Genomic DNA, 19,118 nt, shown 5'->3' with positions numbered 1-19,118 from the left:
CTGAACCGATTTGAAAAATTCTTTCACTGTTTGGAAGCTACACTATTCCTAAGTGACATAGGCTATAATCTTTTTTTAAAACTAATATAATAAAGAAGAAAGATTTTTCTGTTTGTTTGTATTGAATAGGCTCCGAAACTACTGAACTGATTTGAAAAATTCTTTCACTGCTTGGAAGCTACACTATTCCTAAGTGACATAGGCTATAATCTTTTTTGAAAAAAACTAGAGATCCTTATTAAAACTTCAATAATGCAATCCAAGATGTAAAAAAATTACCTATATTATTCTTTACTCGCATACATCGCATACAATGTACTACGACTTTGTAGAACACATTATTATTTACAAAAAGTGTCGCGACAGCAAATGTCTAACTATTATAGTTGTGCTGCAATAAGTGTTCTGTTATTTTAAAAAATAAAACAACGTCAAAGATCGTTGATTTTTTTCTTAAAGATCCGAACGGAGCCGGAGCGGACCGCTTGTATCAAATAATTTAATTAGCGTAATTTTTGTTTCGAACAGTAAAAGACGTGGCTCACGAGGACGCTATATTTCAATACGGTATTTCTGATGTAGTATAGAAATAAATATGAAAAAAAATATGTCCACAGCTGAAACTTATGATGCAGTAAATCAAGTGCAGAAGACTGTGTATGAAACACCCGTACGTCAAACAAAAAAAAAAACAGAATTCGTAATATTTCCTCAATTTCCATTCGTCGAGAATGTGAGATGAACAAAGCCTTGCCGCGTAAGGTATTCCGATGGGATGCAAAAACATATGGGAGACTAGATGTGCCTTCGTTTCTAGATTTTCAAATCTTCGAATTTCCAGTTAGTTAAAGTCCATTCTTACCAACTTATCCAACTTATGAAAGTTGAATTAAAGAAAACAAAATATTGGATTATAGTTTTCTAACAATTGTATCTAGTGACATATTTTTAATTATAATTTGCGTATTAACTACTGGTGGTAGGACCACTTGTGAGTCCGCGAGTAAGGTACTACTACCCCGCCTATTTCTGCCGTCAAGCACTAATGCGTTTCGGTTTGAGAGAGAAAAAGAGAGAGTAATCTTTATTGTACACCAAAAAACAAATAAACAGTGCGATACATTAAACACAAAAAAGTACAATTGGCGGTCTTATCGCGATCTCTTCCAGACAACCAGTTTGAAGGGTGGGGCAGCCGCTATAACTATACTTGAGATCTTCGAACTTATATCTCAAGGTGGGTGGCGCATTTACGTTGTAGATGTCTATGGGCTCCAGCAACCACTTAACACAAGGTGGGCTGTGCCCACTGTAACCCATCTAAGCAATAAAAAAAATTATAATAATAAGGGAAGCGATAAATATTGCTTTCCAAAAACGAATACAACTGGTATGGATAGATCGTAATTAGAGAGTAATTAGGGTGGGACAGCCGTTGTAACTATAATGAGACCTTAGAACTTACATCTCAAGACGGGTGGCGCATTTACGTTGTAGATAGTGTTAATTTTATTCGGAATCCATCCAGCATTGTACGAGCCATGTTTCAGTAACGAGTAATGTTGTAGATGTACCGTCGCATCCTAGGAAAGCACAAGTCCTTCTGTATTCAACATCGCGGTCGGAATATCAACGGATAAAATGCGGCATTGTCATATAGTACTACCTATTTTGTACGAGAATAACAAAATGCTTCTGGAATTTTCTACGCATTTACACGCTTAAGGGTTGGAGATAGAACAAAAATTATTAAATAATTCATTTACGTAAATAAATCATGAATTCGGTAAATAAATTAAGAACGAAAGAATTCGTCGTTTCTTTTAAATTTTATTTTGAATTTATCCCACGACTCTATTTCGTTTAGTTCACGTCATTTTGGATCCTCCATATCCATTAACGGTGCTTATAGGTACCTCAAGCTCCTTCCTCGTCGAGCCCGAAAGTTCGTGACGATTTAGAAACACATTTGAATGCTTGAATTAAAAACTATTTGATTTTACATAAAACTCGAGACACAGAAAGTAATTAGCGCTTTTTCGCTGTGTCAATTTTTTTGTGTTACTGAAAAACTCGCTAGCGGCCCTAAATGTATTTTGGGCAACATTTATTTTTCGTCGAACTTGTCGATTATGACGAAGAGTTTGACGAGCGAACTAACCCATAGACACAGCCCACTGAGTTTCTCGCCGGATCTTCTCAGTGGGTCGCGTTTCCCATCCGGTACTAGATTCTGCGAAACACTGCTCTTGCTAGGGTCAGTGTTAGCAACACTCCTGTTTGAGCCCCGAGAGCTCACCTACACGCTAGGGTAAAGCTGAAATGAAGGCTATCTATATATTGTGGGCAGCGGCTTGGCTCTGCCCCTGGCATTGCTGAAGTCCATGGGCGACAGTAACCACTCACCATCAGGTGGGCCGTATGCTCCTCTGCCTACAAGAGCAATAAAATAAAAATAAAAAATCAGCAGAGGTAGATTTTTTTTTACTAGAATCCAAAAGAACTCAGTGTCGAGTATTACCTAGCTATTATTTCCATAATACTTTCTCGGTCGGTACCTACAATCATATTGAAAACGAGGCTCGCCTGTAATGGCTAAGCAAACTTTTTGGTTCGACCACGGATTTTATTAAAAAAATATGTATTACTGGCGACCTGCTCTCGCTTCGCTTCGGAAACATTGAATTTATTATTGATTACGAAAATAGGACGGCAGATTTTTTCCTAATTACTTGACACTTTTGTTATATTTTAGTTAATTTACAATATATCTTTATAATTTACTAGCTGACCCGGCAGACTTCGTAGTGCCTCAATCGAATAAATAAAAGACCTAAACTTTTGTATTTTTGTATAAAATAATCTTAAAACAAACAAAAGGAATTTGTCCGATGGGGGACACATCAAAAGAAAAACAAAATTGTTATTTTTATTTAATTCCGAGCATTTTCATACCAAAATTAGCCAAATCGGTCCAGCCGTTCTCGAGTTTTAGCGAGACTAACGAACAGCAATTCATTTTTATATATATAGAAGAAGAAGAAGATAGAAGATAGCCTATGTGTTATTCTAGTGTGTAAGCTATATTATTGTAAAGTCATCGAAATCCATTACTGAATGGATTTCTGAACTACTGAGTTTTTGCCTGAAAGAGTAACATTCTTACAAACTTTCGCGTTTATAATATTAGTAGGATAAGAACGAATTCCTTGTCTCTTTCTAAACTAGTACGTGCGTAGCGAACAGCTAATTTGCATATTTATTAAATTTGGAGCGAGTTCGGCGGCTATGCGAAAATTTAAGATTCAATGTTGGTACGTTATATAGTTTCTATACGTGTTCATTTTTATGTTTTGCTGATACCTCGTAACTTAAAAAAATAATTGGTTGTCTGTCAGTTTACGGACTATAGTTTTACGTGATAACGTTAGTGACAGAACTATTTGACCTGCTATCTCTGACGTCACGTGAGAAGAGAGATAAATGTGTCACAAGCCAACGCTTGGACTTCTTCTTCGACGTTCGTTCGTCGACCTTCTTCGTCGACTTCGTGCTTCTCTGTCGATTGTTTGCGCTCTCGCTTGCACGCTGGCACGGAACGTGACACTTTTTCGTGCGTGCAGCCGATCCTCATCCAAACATAGTCAGTGAATTCAAATTGCTCAAAAAACAACAAAATTAACTTTTAAAGCGATTGAACTAATCGATCGTCAAGTTCAAACACAGTTTTTCGGCAAATCGCCAATTCTAGAACTTTCTAGTTTGTCAGATAAGTGCCAGATAAGTGTGTGCATCGCATTTGGCTCGCATCGCATTTCGGTATTACCAATTCAAATTTTAAAACGGTATTTTAATTATTACTGAATTCGGTTTTCGAAATTCGAGCATTATTTTTGTAAATGTTGCAATGTTTTTTTGTGTTTGTTAATTTAGTAGCATCTGATGCAAGCTCACGAGTAAACAGATCTATTGCGGGCACTAATTGCATCGAGAAACAAAGATATTCGCCGAACGATACAGCCGAACTTATGTTACATTATTAACATTTAACTCATGTTAATCTTTTTAACAAACTTTCATCAAATTTCAAGAAATGTCATTGGTAGATCGCAGAGCCTTTCGTCAGTAAGCAGTAGATCTTGGTTCTAATCAACTTGTTCGTACTTGCACTGTATTATTATCTAGTGTCTAATGTAAAATCATCATCATCAGCCTGCATCTCTCCACTGCTGGATGTAGGCCTCTCCCATAGTCCACCACAATGAACGATCCTCCGCCTTCCGCATTCAATCTTTCCCAGGATATGTCATCGGTCCACTGGGCAGGAGGACGCCCAACGCTGCGCTTTCCGGTACGTGGTCTCCAGTCGAGAACGAGTCTGCTCCATCGGCCATCGGTTCTGCGACACGTATGTCCAGCCCATTGCCATTTCAGCTTGCTAATCTTTAGGGCTATGTCGGTTACTTTGGTTCTTTCTTATTTCTGACTCGATCCATCAAAGAAACTCCAACCATACACCTTTCCATAGCACGGTGAACGACTTTGAATTTGCGGACCAGTCCTACGGTCAATGTCCATGTTTCAGCGCCATATGTCATGACCGGCAGCACGCAAGCGTTGAAGACTTTTAACTTGTTAAGTAACCAAACTTGTTGAGTATCAAAACTGTCAAATAAGAAGGAGAGAAAAACGTAGTTGTCTTTAGGCATTGCGTGTATGTAAAAATGTAAAATGTACTTTTAGATTAATTGTTTATCACTGCAACTATTTCAAATAGCTCGTATGTTGCAAATTTCAGGGCCTTTTCTTTTAAAAAATCTATATGTTCAGTGAAGCTCTGTCTTGTGCTCTGAGTCTGATTGTACAACCATTGTCGTAACCTTCAAACCGATAGATATGAATACGGGCCGACAGAAATATACGATTATAGCCCTTGTGAGCAGACAATACGGCCCCACGAATTATTACCAATATAAAATTTTGCTGATTTGATTTTAACTAAGAAGCTATTCCTTCATTGTGGATGTCGCGAATAAGTGTTAAATATGTATTTCCTTAAAACGAATAGTACCTGCCTGCGGGATTCGAACACCAGTACGGCCGCATCATGCCGATTAAGCCGGCCTACATATCTTTTGGGCCAAGATGACTATCTTTGCACGCAATTATTTTATAATGCTACATAATAATAGGTGTCGCGATGTCCGCCATTCGAATACGGCCACGGTCGTTTTCGTGTGAATTATATATGTTAAAAGACATATTGCGACATTTTATCTAACTATATGGAATGGTCTTGTCGCAGCAAACGTTGTTATATCAGTCTCGAGGTCGCGGCTGGATATGACCTATATTCCGCACATACGGCCTTATTGATAAAGGCGTTATGACCTAAGAATAGACGCGGCGCGTTGTCTTTGCAACGTCAGCTTCAAACGAGTTAGAAAGAGACAGACATAGTCTAGGGTACGAGAAAGCTCTGCGTATATTTAGTATTTATTTTGCTGAAAGTCAACATATGAACCTCATCTTAACAACCTTCCTCTAAAAATTGGGTGATGAACTGCCACGTGGTAGATATAGACGGATTAGTTTAGATTAGCGGACTCACAAGACTAAATAAAGTAATTCTAAGTTCCGGGAATTGAGAGCGCGCGAAACCGCCGATATAATATGATGTCATTTCCTTGCATGAGCAGGTCCCGCCATTATGTCTATTTTCTGTCTGATAGCAGTTACGCGTTCCGCTTCTAAGGTGGAATTACTACATATGTCTCTCAATACCAACTCAATATACCTAAATAAAAATGCAGACTAAGGTATTCCCGTATGCATAGTCTTTATATAAAAACGGCTTACTAATAAAAACGTTACCGGTCACCGTCCTCGTCGAACCCATCGCTTGCAATGAAGGGCTCGACGAGTGAATTAACCTATAGACACAGCCCACTGAGTTTCTCGCCGGATCTTCACAGTGGGTCGCGTTTCCGATCCGGTGGTAGATTCTGCGAAGCACTGCTCTTCCAGTGTTAGCAACACTCCCGGTCTGAGCCCCGTGAGCTCACCTACATGTCAAGGAGAAGCTGAAATAGCCTCTCCAGGCTATCAAGGAAAAAAAATTGTCGCGGAACAAATTTGGCTTAAGTAGTGGAAACACATACAATTTTTAGTGTTTCATTTATATTTTAATACAAATAAACTCACTGTCAGTCACGGTTTCCTTTTTTAAATAGAGCCCCTGGACCCACCCCGTAACAGAACAGCCGTTATAATCTACAATTGAGACGTCGACTTCAAATTATTTAAGACGTTTGATCCCTTTATCTCCTTCTACCATCACACTTAACGCCACCCGACTAGAGTTCATCCATATTGTCTAAAACTACCACACCCACATTGCCTTTCCAGAGATCTTATCAGCCACGCACCATCCGGTTTTGGAATGAGTTCCCCTCCGCGGTGTTTCCCGAGCGCTATGACTTGTCCTTCTTCAAACTAGGCTTGAGAAGCGTCCTCAGTAGACAACACAATAGCTTTGGCTTTAGCATCGCTAATGACGGTGACTATATACCGTGAGACGCTCGCTTGTACATAAGGGCAATAATATAAACTCAAAATGCATATGAACGCACGCTACCGATCGTGCGGGTAGTTTCAAGAAATTGCTGTTTTTTTTGTACATACAAATATAGTTACATCGGAACGTGACCGGCTTTCATAAGTAAATTATCTGATACATTATGTAAATAGTTCATTGAAACATAAGCATCAAATCCTTCACATTTAACGCGAGTTTATGTAAAAGTTAAGTTAAAACTTGGTATTAAATTTCGAAATACGTGTGAATTTTATTCGAGATTTTTACTGAAAAAGTGTTAAGTGTATTTATTCATGTCTACAACCTTAAATACATCAGGGACCTAAAATCTAATGTATAATATGTGCTATACGCATTGAAGATTTCGTATTGTGATTCTTTTTTATTTTTTTTATTGCTTAGATGGGTGAACATGCTCACAGCCCACCTGGTGTTAAGTGGTTGTTGGAGCCCATAGACATCTATAGCGTAAATGCGCCATCCACCTTGAGATATAAATTCTAAAGTCTCAGTATGGTTACAACGGCTGCCCTACCCTTGCAAACCGAAACACATTACTGCTTCACGGCCGAAATAGGCAGGGCGGTGGTACCTACCCGTGCGGACTCACATGAAGTCCTACCACCAGTAATTACGCAAATTATAATTTTTGCGGATTTGATTTTTATTACATGCTGTTATTCCTTCACCGTGGAAGTAAATCGTGAACATTTGTTAAGTACGTATTTCATTAGAAATATTTAAAATAAATAAATAAATTAATATTAAAAAAGAAACTATTAAACATTTATTCTGGGTGGTAGTAGGTACCTACCCGTGCGGACGGTGCGGTGGTACTTGTGTGGATTCAGACTACATTCTACCACCAGTATATAATAACAAATTTGGCTTCTGGCACAGCTTCTTATTTGAGATTACCAAAAACCGCGAAAACTGCTCCATAGACTTTCGCAGTCAGCTTTGCTCTATATCTCTCAAATGCGTTTGAGAACTAATTTCGATTTGCAATCAGTCTGAGAGCACAGGGTGTGTACTTAGTTATAGAGTGACTTGTGTTGAAATTTTCGATGAAAATTTAGTATCACTTTATAATAATTTTTTTAAGTATAGTAATTATCCATTCAGTACGAAGATAAGCGTTGTTCAAATGGAATCAAAATTAAGACCTCATGGGTGAAAATAGATGGTGGCAATCACGTCAAGATTTCAGAGGGCTTTGATATCCACGTAACATTAGAGTCGAAAGCGCGTTTCCTAATTACGTCATTAAAAATTTTTCACGACAAAATATTTCGCTTTCATTAAATCCACACCCTTACCTCTACATACTGCTCAAGTCAGTGTTTGGTCTCACTATTGAAAGGTTTCATACTGATTGAATTCTGCATATTACAAATTTAGCGTTAGTCGGTACTAAGATATTACAGGCTGTTTTTATAGCCACAGCTTTGAGACTCTCCATGCTAGAAGATTTTAATGACGTATCTGTAGCTGTCAGTCAGAAGATACCAGCCCAAACCGTATCACGTTTTGTATCCACACTACAATGATTATAAGGATTTTATGTCGCTTAGTATTTCTACACAATGTTTAAAAATATATTGGACGCGACCGTCTAAGTTGTGCTCCGGAAACATTTGATAATTCACCATCAAATGGGCCACTTTTCTGTGACAAATAACCCAGATCGTCTTCGGATAAGTCGTCAGATAAGTTAAAACAGTAAACTTGGTAACAAACTTCGAAAAGTATAACAGAGAATAACAAATAGATATGTGGCGTTTTAAATTTAATATAAAAATAGGTCCCACTCATCTAGATTCTAGTCCTCGACATTTGTTTTATCGAAGGTCAGCCAGCGCGATCGCTTTGAACGGATATTTTTGTTATTGTGACCTCATTCTTTTATCGAAGCTTTGAAAGCTTTCAATAATCTAGATTGAGTTTTGTGTACCGCCCTCTATTACTTTAAATTGCTATTCGCTCACCTGTGTCAGTGAATTTAGAGCTTCCACATTCTGAATGTCACTAACAGTAAATGAATAAGCCATTTCACTGTCGAAAATCTTAATAAATGATAAAAGACGGAATTAGTGGCGTGAGGGCAAATAACAGAACCAAACACAAAAATTTCTGCAATAACTGGAACTGGAAATCAAATTTGGACGAATTAATGAGATATTAATGAGTCATTAACGGACTCTTGTAAGTCCGCGCGGGTAGGTACCATCACCCTGCCTGTTTCTGCCGTGAAGCAGTAATGCGTTTCGGTTTGGAGGGTCAGGCTGCCATTGTAACTATACTTGAGACCTTAGAGATTACATCTCAAGGTGGATAGCGCATTTACGTTGTAGATGTCTATGGGCTCCAGTAACCACTTAACATCAGGTGGGATGTGAGCTCGTCCATCCATCTAATCGATTTCGATTTTTTTTTCGATATTTTTTTTAAACAATCATGCCACGTTAACTGTTCCCGTGCTAAGTTCGTAAAGAACTTGTGTTACAGGTACCAGATAACGGAAAAGATTTTTATTATACACACATATATATTTAATATACATCCATAGCCCTGGGAAAAACATTTTATATATTTATCATACAAATATCTTCCCTTGGCGGGATTCGAATCCGCATCTAAGCAATAAAAAAAAACCATTAATGTTCAAAATGCTTAATAAGGAAGTCGACTTGAGAAAAATCTGAATGCATCTTAACTAAATCATCTTGGCTAGACATTATTTAGTGAATCAACAAACAATAAATTCGTTGTATTGTACCAAGCGACGGATAGAGTGTGAAGACAAGAAAAATGCTAATTTATTTTCCTGTTTTTTTTTCTTTGAGACATTAGAACTTATATCTCAAAATGGGTGGTGCATATTTAGACGCTGTTGCAAACGCGATATTCATCAAATAACAGTTTATATTGTAGATAGCCGAGAAAGTATAAAACTATTCACAGCGTACCATAGATAGAGCGCGACTAGGTTAAAGAAATTGATGTTTTTCATACAATTAGCGACAATCAGAGCGCAGCGTGACAGTTTTTTACAAGCAACAAACCATGTATGATGTTTAAAACGTTTTGATAATGAAATAATACTACCACAATATTTATACACTACTAGCTGACCTGGCAGACTTCGTATTGTCTCAATAGATAAATAAATTACCTAAGCTTTTGTATAAAATAAACTTAAAACAAACAAAAGGAATCCGTCCGACGGGGGACACATCAAAGAAAAACAAAATTGTAATTTTTATTTAATTCCGAGCATTTTCATATTTATCTACCTTTTAAACCTTTTATGGACTTCCACAAATAATTCAAGACCAAAATTAGCCAAATCGGTCCAGCCGCTCTCGAGTTTTAGCGGGACTAATGAACAGCAATTCATTTTTACATATACTTACTAGCTGACCCGGCAAACATTGTTTTGCCATATATAAGATTTCTAGGGAATTTCTAGTGTAGAAAAAAAACTAACTTATTGTAAGTGTGTAAGGATGTGGTAAATGAGTGAAAGAGGTATGTAGTGCTGTGAACGATGAGGGAATATATAATAAAAATAACAAAACCTCATTCAACCACCTCATTATAACAAAAAAAAATGTCCATATAAAAAAATTATGTTAGGGTTGGACAACCCTAATCACTTAGGGGTATGAAAAATAGATAGTAACCGATTCTCAGGCTTACTGAATATGCATAAAAAATTTCATGAGAATCGGTCAAGCGGTTTCAGAGGAGTATGGGAACGAACATTGCGACACGAGAATTTTATATATTAGATATAGATAGATAGATTAGTAGCAGATAAAGTTCATCATAAGTTTACAAGGTTTTGATTTCTGTACTATCCACGCACTTTTGCTTTTTTTTCCTATCTATTCTAGTAACCTCAAGGGGTTATTCTAGATTCACCAAACTAGTAGGTGAGCTCACGGCGCTCAAACCTGACGACGTTGCTAACACGAACTCAGTGGGCTGTGTCTGAAGGTTAATTTACCCGTTGAGCCTTTTGTCGCAAGCGGCGGGTTCGACGAGAACTATGACCGGTACTTCAGGTACTTTAAAGCACCGTCAGTGGATCGGGAGTATCCGAAATGACGTGTTTTGGGCGACGTCCACTGCTTTACATTCGGTTCGCAGGATCGTAAATAGAACTTTTGCAGTCCACTTGCATATTTTTATATAAACACTTCAATAGCCCGTCATAAGTCGATTGCTTTTCTTTTGCGACCATTACGCCTATATTTCACATTCAACGCTTCGCCGTTGAAAGGTGAATTAAGTATCATAACTATTTCCCTATAAATGCCGCGGGTTACCACTTTCCATTAGTTACTTAACCTCAAGATGTCGTCGTTGGCTTAGTCAGGGCCACGGGGATCAACTATTTGTCATTTTGCGTCTGTAATTAAACATTGCGCTTTGAGTTCGGAATTGATGAGGTTCGTGTTAAGCTTAGCGTTTTTTTGTATATACTACTGCCTTTTTTTTATTGCTTAGGGGGGTGGACGAGCTCACAGCCCACCTGGTGTTAAGTGATTACTGGAGCTAATAGACGTAAATGCCGCCGCTGACCTTGGGATATGAGTTCTAAGGTCTCAGTATGGTTACAACGGCTGCCCCGCCCTTCAAACCGAAATGCATTATTGATTCACGTCAGAAATAAGCGGTGGTGGTACCTACCCGTGCGGACACACAAGAGGTCCTACCACCAGTAAAAAGACTGTAATATTACTTTATTAGAGAGCTTTAAGTCTAGCGGTAAATTTACTAATAATGCTATGAAGCGACGTTTATCAATGAATAGTATAAATTGAGGGAAAAATTTGAATTGATCTAGATAAAAATTCAAAGAATTTGTCAAATATAGATATATATCTAGAACATATTATCTACACACTAAAAAAATTACCGGGATTTTAAATAATAATATCACCTTTTCATATGTAGCTTAAGTCATTTCTCACATAAGTTGGCCTGGTTCTTAGTCCACATTAAGTGTTAAGTAAATTTTTCATATCTTAAATAAATTTAATCTATAATAACTTTACAACCATTGTTGTACAACCTTTCAACCAAAGTCACTATACACGGATTTGCCAAAATTAAAAAAATATATCTTTAGTATTCAAACTCCCGCTTAAAAGTCAACACAAACTTTGTATCTTGTCTATAGTCAGTACAAGTATCTAACTAACTTACTAAAATACCTGTTTATAAAATAAAAACATAAATCGCTCCGCTTGTACCAACGAACGTGGCCCTAAAGAGAAACTTATGGTCTCTTAGGGCACGAAACCTTCCACGCCTCTTAATTACAGGCATTTCCGACTTACGTAGCAATCAGCTGTGGTTCGCGTCTTAGAATGAAAATGAGATGAATTTCTTAGCACTCCATGGATTCACCGTACTAGTGCCGGATCCATAGTGTTACAAAGAGAAGAATTAATACGAACAATGCCATTGGACTTGCGACCCTGATGGAGGTTTGAATGGTTTATTAAATGCATCTAACGCTAGCCTCCATCCTTTGCAATCTTCTACCTGCAAAGCCAGATTTCAGCGGCTTAAAGTGTTCATTCAAGTACGGAACCTATTCTTGACAAGCCAAGCTCTTTTGCTAGAGAGAGAGAGAGGGAGAGATAGATAGATTTTGTTGCTTATTCTCTCGCTCCCGCTTACAATGTATATACTTTTATTTATTATCCACTAATAAAGCATTAACTAAAAATACGGTCCTAAATTGAATGAGTGTAATAACCTAACACGGGTCATATGATTCACAAACAAACGTGTACAATTGCACTATGATAATATGATAAAACCATCTCAATCGATTAACATTCTCATGTCTAAATCTCATAAAATTATTTAGCAATCGTTACTTATTAAAATTTCCGGACAACTTTTACAATTTCTTTTCCGTGTATCCGTAATCTTATTCGGAAATATTATGTCCGGACTCTCTCTAACTAACGGCATACATATAAAATTATTAATACGTGAAGCAAAAATACGAAAATTGCGCGGACGGAGGAGTATGAAATTTTCCACACTATAGAGAATATAGAGAAGAAGTGCACAATGCTAATATTTTTTTTAAATAATGCATAAAATATACATTAAATCAATAAAGAAAACATTACACACACTACATACCATGTATTTGACGCACACACGCATGTATACTATTCATTGTCAAACTTTTGTTCTTGACGTCTGTTGTCAAATTGAGAATAGATTAAATTTAATATTGTTTGTCTTTGTTAATATTTTTTATAGTGTAGTCTTGGCGAAATTTGTGATTATAGAAGTATAAAATACAATCATAATAGTGTACAAACTTACAATTCCAATTAATTATAGTCGAATTTCGACTACTGTGGGACCTCTAGTAAAATTTATTTATCGAGATTAACATCTATGATCAAATAAATGCAATTAATTAAATTGTTAAAGTCGAAAACACAGCTCATTAACAGTCAGGTGAACAAGAGCACGTTAAAAAATCTGCTTGTTGACCTTGAATATCACCATCGCATATCTTTAACGGAGAATCAGCCTTCTAGCCTACTAGCGTACTGAGCGACCTAACTCTGCTGCGACGCTATCATACTCGGCTATGTACACATATGTAACTATACTGAGACCTTAGAACTTATATCTTTTTTTTGTTGCCCGTGCAGGCAGACGAGCATACGGCCCACCTGATGGTAAGTGGTTACCGACGCTCATGAACGTCAGCAATGCCAGGGGCAGAGCTAAGCCGCCGCCTACCGCTTAAGGCTTATATCTCAAGGTGGGTGGTGTATTTACGTTGTAGATGTCTATGGGCTCCAGTAACCACTTAACACCAGGTGGGCTTTGAGCTCGTCCACCCATCTAAGCAATAAAAAAAGGCTCTGTTTGAAAGGAAGACACACTACTATACATGTGAGAGTTAGATCCATGAAGTCCCATGATGTATATTGGCTTTAGTAACCTTCAAGTGAGCATGGAGCTCTTCAAGCATTTGGCCTTTCAAACGAATAAGAGCCTAATTTAAAATACGTACTTAACAATTAATGTTCACGATTGACTTCCATGGTAAAGGACGTTATTCCTTTACTTTACATTATTTACTTTACATATATTACTTTATTTTAATCATCTCACTTGATATCCTTCTATAAAGCCTCTAGATTAAGCCTTCAAGACATTTAATGTTCACGCCTGTGAAGATTATCCTTTCGCGAAAATCACCAGATCTTAATTGCCAATTTCATGCAAACAAAATGACATGACATAAAGGTTCAAATTGGCCATTAGTATTCAATGTATCCATCAATAGATGCGTTTTCTTTTTTAATTAGATTAATCTCTTCTATTAAAATAAAGGTTCTTGCATTTATTAATACTTCACTCTCATAAAGACTTTCTATTTATTCACACGCGGTAAAAGCGAAACTATCCAAAATATTGTATCTCATTCTCCTATACACTAAACTCCAAAGATATCCATCTCTACTTAGTGTCGATTTTTTTTTGTTACATCGAATTTCAAATCACAATGGAGCTAAAGTAATTTTAACTTCAAAAAACGATAAGATGAGACTTCAAGCTTAAAGTGGAACGCTGAATTCCTATTACAGTATCTATGAGCTTTATTATATCTACGAGCTTAGAAGCTTTATAGCCTCCTGGAGTGTCATCACGGTATAACAATAATACTGACAAGAAAAACAAAATTAATATTGATGAGTACCTAAGCTAAGCATTAAGATCAACTTATTTAGAGTCATATAATGTTGAAGTTGAGGCGATGTCGGGTCGGTAATCACGGTACACTGCGCAAAACAATTTTAAAACACTCTGTGAGAAAAACCACAAATTTTATCATTTAGACAGGGAGCTGGCGTCGTCGCTAGAGCAGCGCCGAAACGTGACCGGCCTACTGATGTTAACTATACAAAGGGCCCTTCACGCAATTTAGTGACGTAACATATTTTTTTCCATCTATTGTCGATAGAAAAATATTTTGTAATACTTTTTTTTTTTTTTTTAGTAAAACACTTCAATATTTGTAACTGTAAAAACGAGATATCGTAATCGAAAAGCAATAGAATAAGAAGTGGTTACTCTTTTAGTTATTTGATTATGTTATTGTAGCCAATTTCATTGGCCAAATTTTTTTTTTGCCCTTGTAATTAGACAAGCATACGGCTCACACGATGGTGAGTGGTTACCGTCGTCCATGGACTTCAGCAATGCCAGGGGCAGAGCCAAGCCGCTGCATACCGCTTAGTACTCTCTCCACAAGCCTCGTTTGAAGAAGGACCTGTCATAGCGCTCGGGAAATGCCGTGGAGGGGAGCTCATTCCATAGCCCGATGGTACGTGGATATTTTATACATACTCAGTGGCGTAGCGAACTCGCGCCCAGGGCATAATACCTTCTTAGTGTATATGATCATCTAGAATTAGTACAAAAGATACCTATTATTTATTTTAAATATTTCAATATTATAAAACAATAAAAAAATTCAATTAGACTATTAGTGCTCCCTTTTTTCCTTTTTATTTACGAATGAACATTTAATATATTACACTACATAGTACTAAATTTAAAATATATTTTCCAGAAATCAATTATAATAAAAATAAAAATTATCCAGCAATTTTTTGCTTTGGTCCCATTTGGCGCCCCTTTGTGCGTATGCCTGAGGCATGATGATTCTCTTGCCCCCCTTTCGTTACGCCACTGTACATAATACTTTTTCGTTTAATAAGAAGTAAGCCAATTATCACAAACCATATTACCAGTCCTACCGGTGTATTCTTACAAATCCTATAACATAAATATCAAATTGAACATTTTCTATTAACCTATCCGCATTTATAATACGCTAGATAATTTCGAGCCTTCATTAAAATCGAATCATCTTTTAAACCAATAAATCAACTGTAATAATCGAGAAACATATTCGTAAAAACGGAATTTAATATGCTTATTTACATATTTAACTGCGTACAGTCACGAAATCAACGATGCTTTGATGGAAAACAATAATTATGCGATCGCCTTGAACTACTAATGTGATTTGGTATCGCATTTTTCGATGATATTTACTCTTATCACGAAGGCATAAAGTGCAAATTCTAGTCTTGACATTTGACCTGAATTTATACATCCTCAAAGACAAATCTTTAAAAATAATCGATCACCTTAAAAATCGAAATAAAATTGCAAATGTTCGATTTATTCTAATACTAAATTAAAATTTGTGATTGTTTTAAATATAGATGTACATATGTTCTAGATAGACGATTTTAAATTAGGTGGAAGTTTCTGGATTTTTTTACAATTTTTCGGTGTAAAATACCGATTTATTTTCTCATTACATCCCTAGCCTTTGGTGACAGATGCATCTGAGTACATTCCGAGACCGACCACCGGTAAGGTTTATCGATTTATCGATAAATTGTATTTTAATAACTTGTACAGCCTTAAGAATGGGATTAGAGCTGACAAGAAGCAAAAGATTAATATTTTGCTTCGTTAATAATTGAACACAATTTGTTGCCAGATAATAGCCGTTGTTAGCAGAATATTTTGGGCACATTCTTCCCTGTATCAATTAACTCGTAACCTAAATTATAGCAATAAGCTGAATGCCTGACAAGTACACGTACTTGCTATTAAACTACAACTACATACATATATGAACTCGGTAAAACTAAGCCAACATTTCATTAAAAATGTCTTGTGTATTCTGCCCAAAGTAATTCGCAGAACCTACGATAATTCACTTTTTTTGAGGTCAATATCTCACGTCTCAAGGTAGATCGTGAAAGTTTCCATATGGATCCCGGTGAATAAGACCTTAGAAATATATTATCATGATATGCGACTTTAAAATCTCTTGTTTTGTTACCCTCGAAAGCAGATAAACACAAGTGTTACTTGTGAGTGATAATGAAAGACAGTAGGTTTTTTATTACCCTTGCAGGCATACGAACGTACGGCCCACCTGATGGTGAGTGGTTATCGACGCCCATGGGCTTCAACAATGCCAGCGGCAGAGCCAAGCCGCTGCCTACAAACTTATGAGTGTACTCCACTTCATTTCAGAGTGTACTATTTCAAGTACTCAGTTAAAATTTACATTAATTCTGGTCACAAGCAGACGGTGCTTAGAAACAGAACCTAGACCGTACTTCGACAAATTATCGACATACGTACTCGACAAATGTTCACGATTGACTTCCACGGTGAAGGTGATAACATCGTGTAATAAAAATCCAACTCGCAAAATTATAATTTGCGTAATTGCTGGTGGTTGGACCTCTTGTGAGTCCGCGCGGGCAGGTATCACCACCCTGCCTATTTCTGCCGTGAAGCAGTATTGCGTTTCAGTTTGAAGGGTGGGGCAGCCGTTGTAACTATACTGAGACCTTAGAACTTATATCTCAAGGTGTGTGGCGCATTTACGTTGTAGATGTCTATGGGTTCCAGTAACCTCTTAACACCAGGCGGGCTGTGAGCTGGTCCACAGATCTAGGCAACAAAAAAAAAAGAAGATTCGAAATAAAAACCCAAAATGAAATGGTATTGCAATTTTACAAATTGTCAGAGTTGTACATAATATTATGAATAGTAATATGAATAATTCAGTTCGTCTAGACGTTCTTCAGGAGTAAAACAAAACTGTGAAATGCTTGGTAATGTTTTAAGCTAATAAGATTCTAAGCCAGCAAGCTCAGTTTCAGTGGAGCTTTTAACTAAATTACTTTTCGAATGTTTTCATGAATTTTAAAATTAAAGTGATCGTTGAAAATGAATGATTGTTTTAGTAATGGATGAATATATATTATATATATTGAGATTCATTCAGAGTTTGACGACAATAATTTTACTAATTATGAAAATTGTTTATCCCTTTCAATGCTGAGCTTATTTTCACGTATATTGCAGAAATTGCTAAAGGAGTTTTGAAAAAAGCACCTTTTAAAAAACTTTAATATAATAAAAATCAATAAATACTAAATCACAGCAAAACAATTTTACTTAATGTATATTTTATTAACTTATTACAGCGTTATACGTGCGGCCGTCAAGACACCTCCGTACAGATCGTTACCTAAGACCTATAATCAATATGCGCAATAGTCGGTATTCCGACGCACTTTATCGAGAGTCGATCTATCGATGTTTTGCTCTCAAAGGGTTAAAAACACTAGATCGGTTTATATTTATATGGTTCTATTATCTATAAGATAAATAGTAATCGAACCTGATTTTCTAACTAATCTACGACATTAATTTAGGGTGCATCAGTGAAAGACGCAAACGGACTGGACAAGGTGGGTGGCGCATTTACGACAAGGTGGGTGGCGCATTTACGTCAAGGTGGGTGGCGCATTTACGTTGTAGATGTCTATGGGCTCCAGTAACCACTTAACACCAGGTGGGCTGTGAGCTCGTCCACCCATCTAAGCAATAAAAAAAAACTCCACGATGCTCAAAAAAACAAATAATAAAAAAGGAGTTGTATTCTGGGGCAGGTAAATACTATCGATTGTTTCATGAAAGTCTTCGGCCACGAATAAACTTTTTTTTTATTCGATATGTTTAGTTGCAATAAAATATCGCACAAAAAAAAATCGTATCTATTTCCTCATAGCTCTGCGGCGAACGGTCACCTGCCGTGTCGGTCCGATGTTTGCCAATATTTCGGTACACGGCCACAGATTGCATTATTGGATATTTTAATCGATTACATTTAATTTTAAATATTGATGCTGAATCGAACAGTAATACAATTATGGATCGTAATTTTTAACAGGCTTTTATTATTTTGGTTTGTATGTATGTATGTTTGTTAGTTCGTAGAGAAACGTAACATGAAAAACTGTGTACACATCAAACACCGGTGACTGTACATTAATTTTGTAACTTCGCCCTGACAACCCGACCAGAATCAACAGGATAAAAAGATAAAACTAACTCTTATTTTGGTTTGGTATTTTAGTGTATTTTTTTTCAATTGCTTAACTATATTATTTAGAAATATGTTTGTTGTTTGGTACTGATAAAATAAAACAATTTTGTATGTTAATATCACGTAGATATCATTCCAGAAAGAAAATAAAATCACAAAATTTAGATGATATCATTAATAAAGCAGAGTCATCGTCGCACGATCATACGATCTCAGGAGATATCGAGAAAGCCTCAATCTTACTGTGGAAAATTAGATTGGAGCTAATACGACTTCAAAAACATCAGCTATAACTGCGTGCATTTCCCGGTGAAAATATAATTTTACATACTTTTTTATTTTTATTTGTGTGACGGGTGTATGATATTCGGTCTTGTTGGTGTTACGCGTGGCTTCCGAAGAATATTAACAATGTAAATGCCGTCACCCAACTCGAGATATCAGGTCTTAATGTCAGCTCTAACTACACTTGTAACTATACTTGAGACCTTAGAACTTATATCTCAAGATGGGTGGCGCATTTAA

At 36.7% G+C, this 19,118-nt stretch overlaps 1 protein-coding gene across 1 annotated transcript in view; it reads right to left on the bottom strand.

Moving 5' to 3' along the window:
• The window catches only part of Cht7 (chitinase 7), a 106,085-nt gene that overhangs the window by 20,433 nt on the left and 66,534 nt on the right, over window positions 1-19,118 (bottom strand). The window lies entirely within an intron of this gene.

This window comes from Bombyx mandarina, chromosome 17 (assembly GCF_030267445.1).
Source record: "Bombyx mandarina strain Sakado chromosome 17, ASM3026744v2".
Lineage (NCBI taxonomy): Eukaryota > Metazoa > Arthropoda > Insecta > Lepidoptera > Bombycidae > Bombyx > Bombyx mandarina.
The sequence above is the reverse complement of the archived record's forward strand: the minus strand, read 5'-3'. Positions and strand labels throughout refer to the sequence as shown.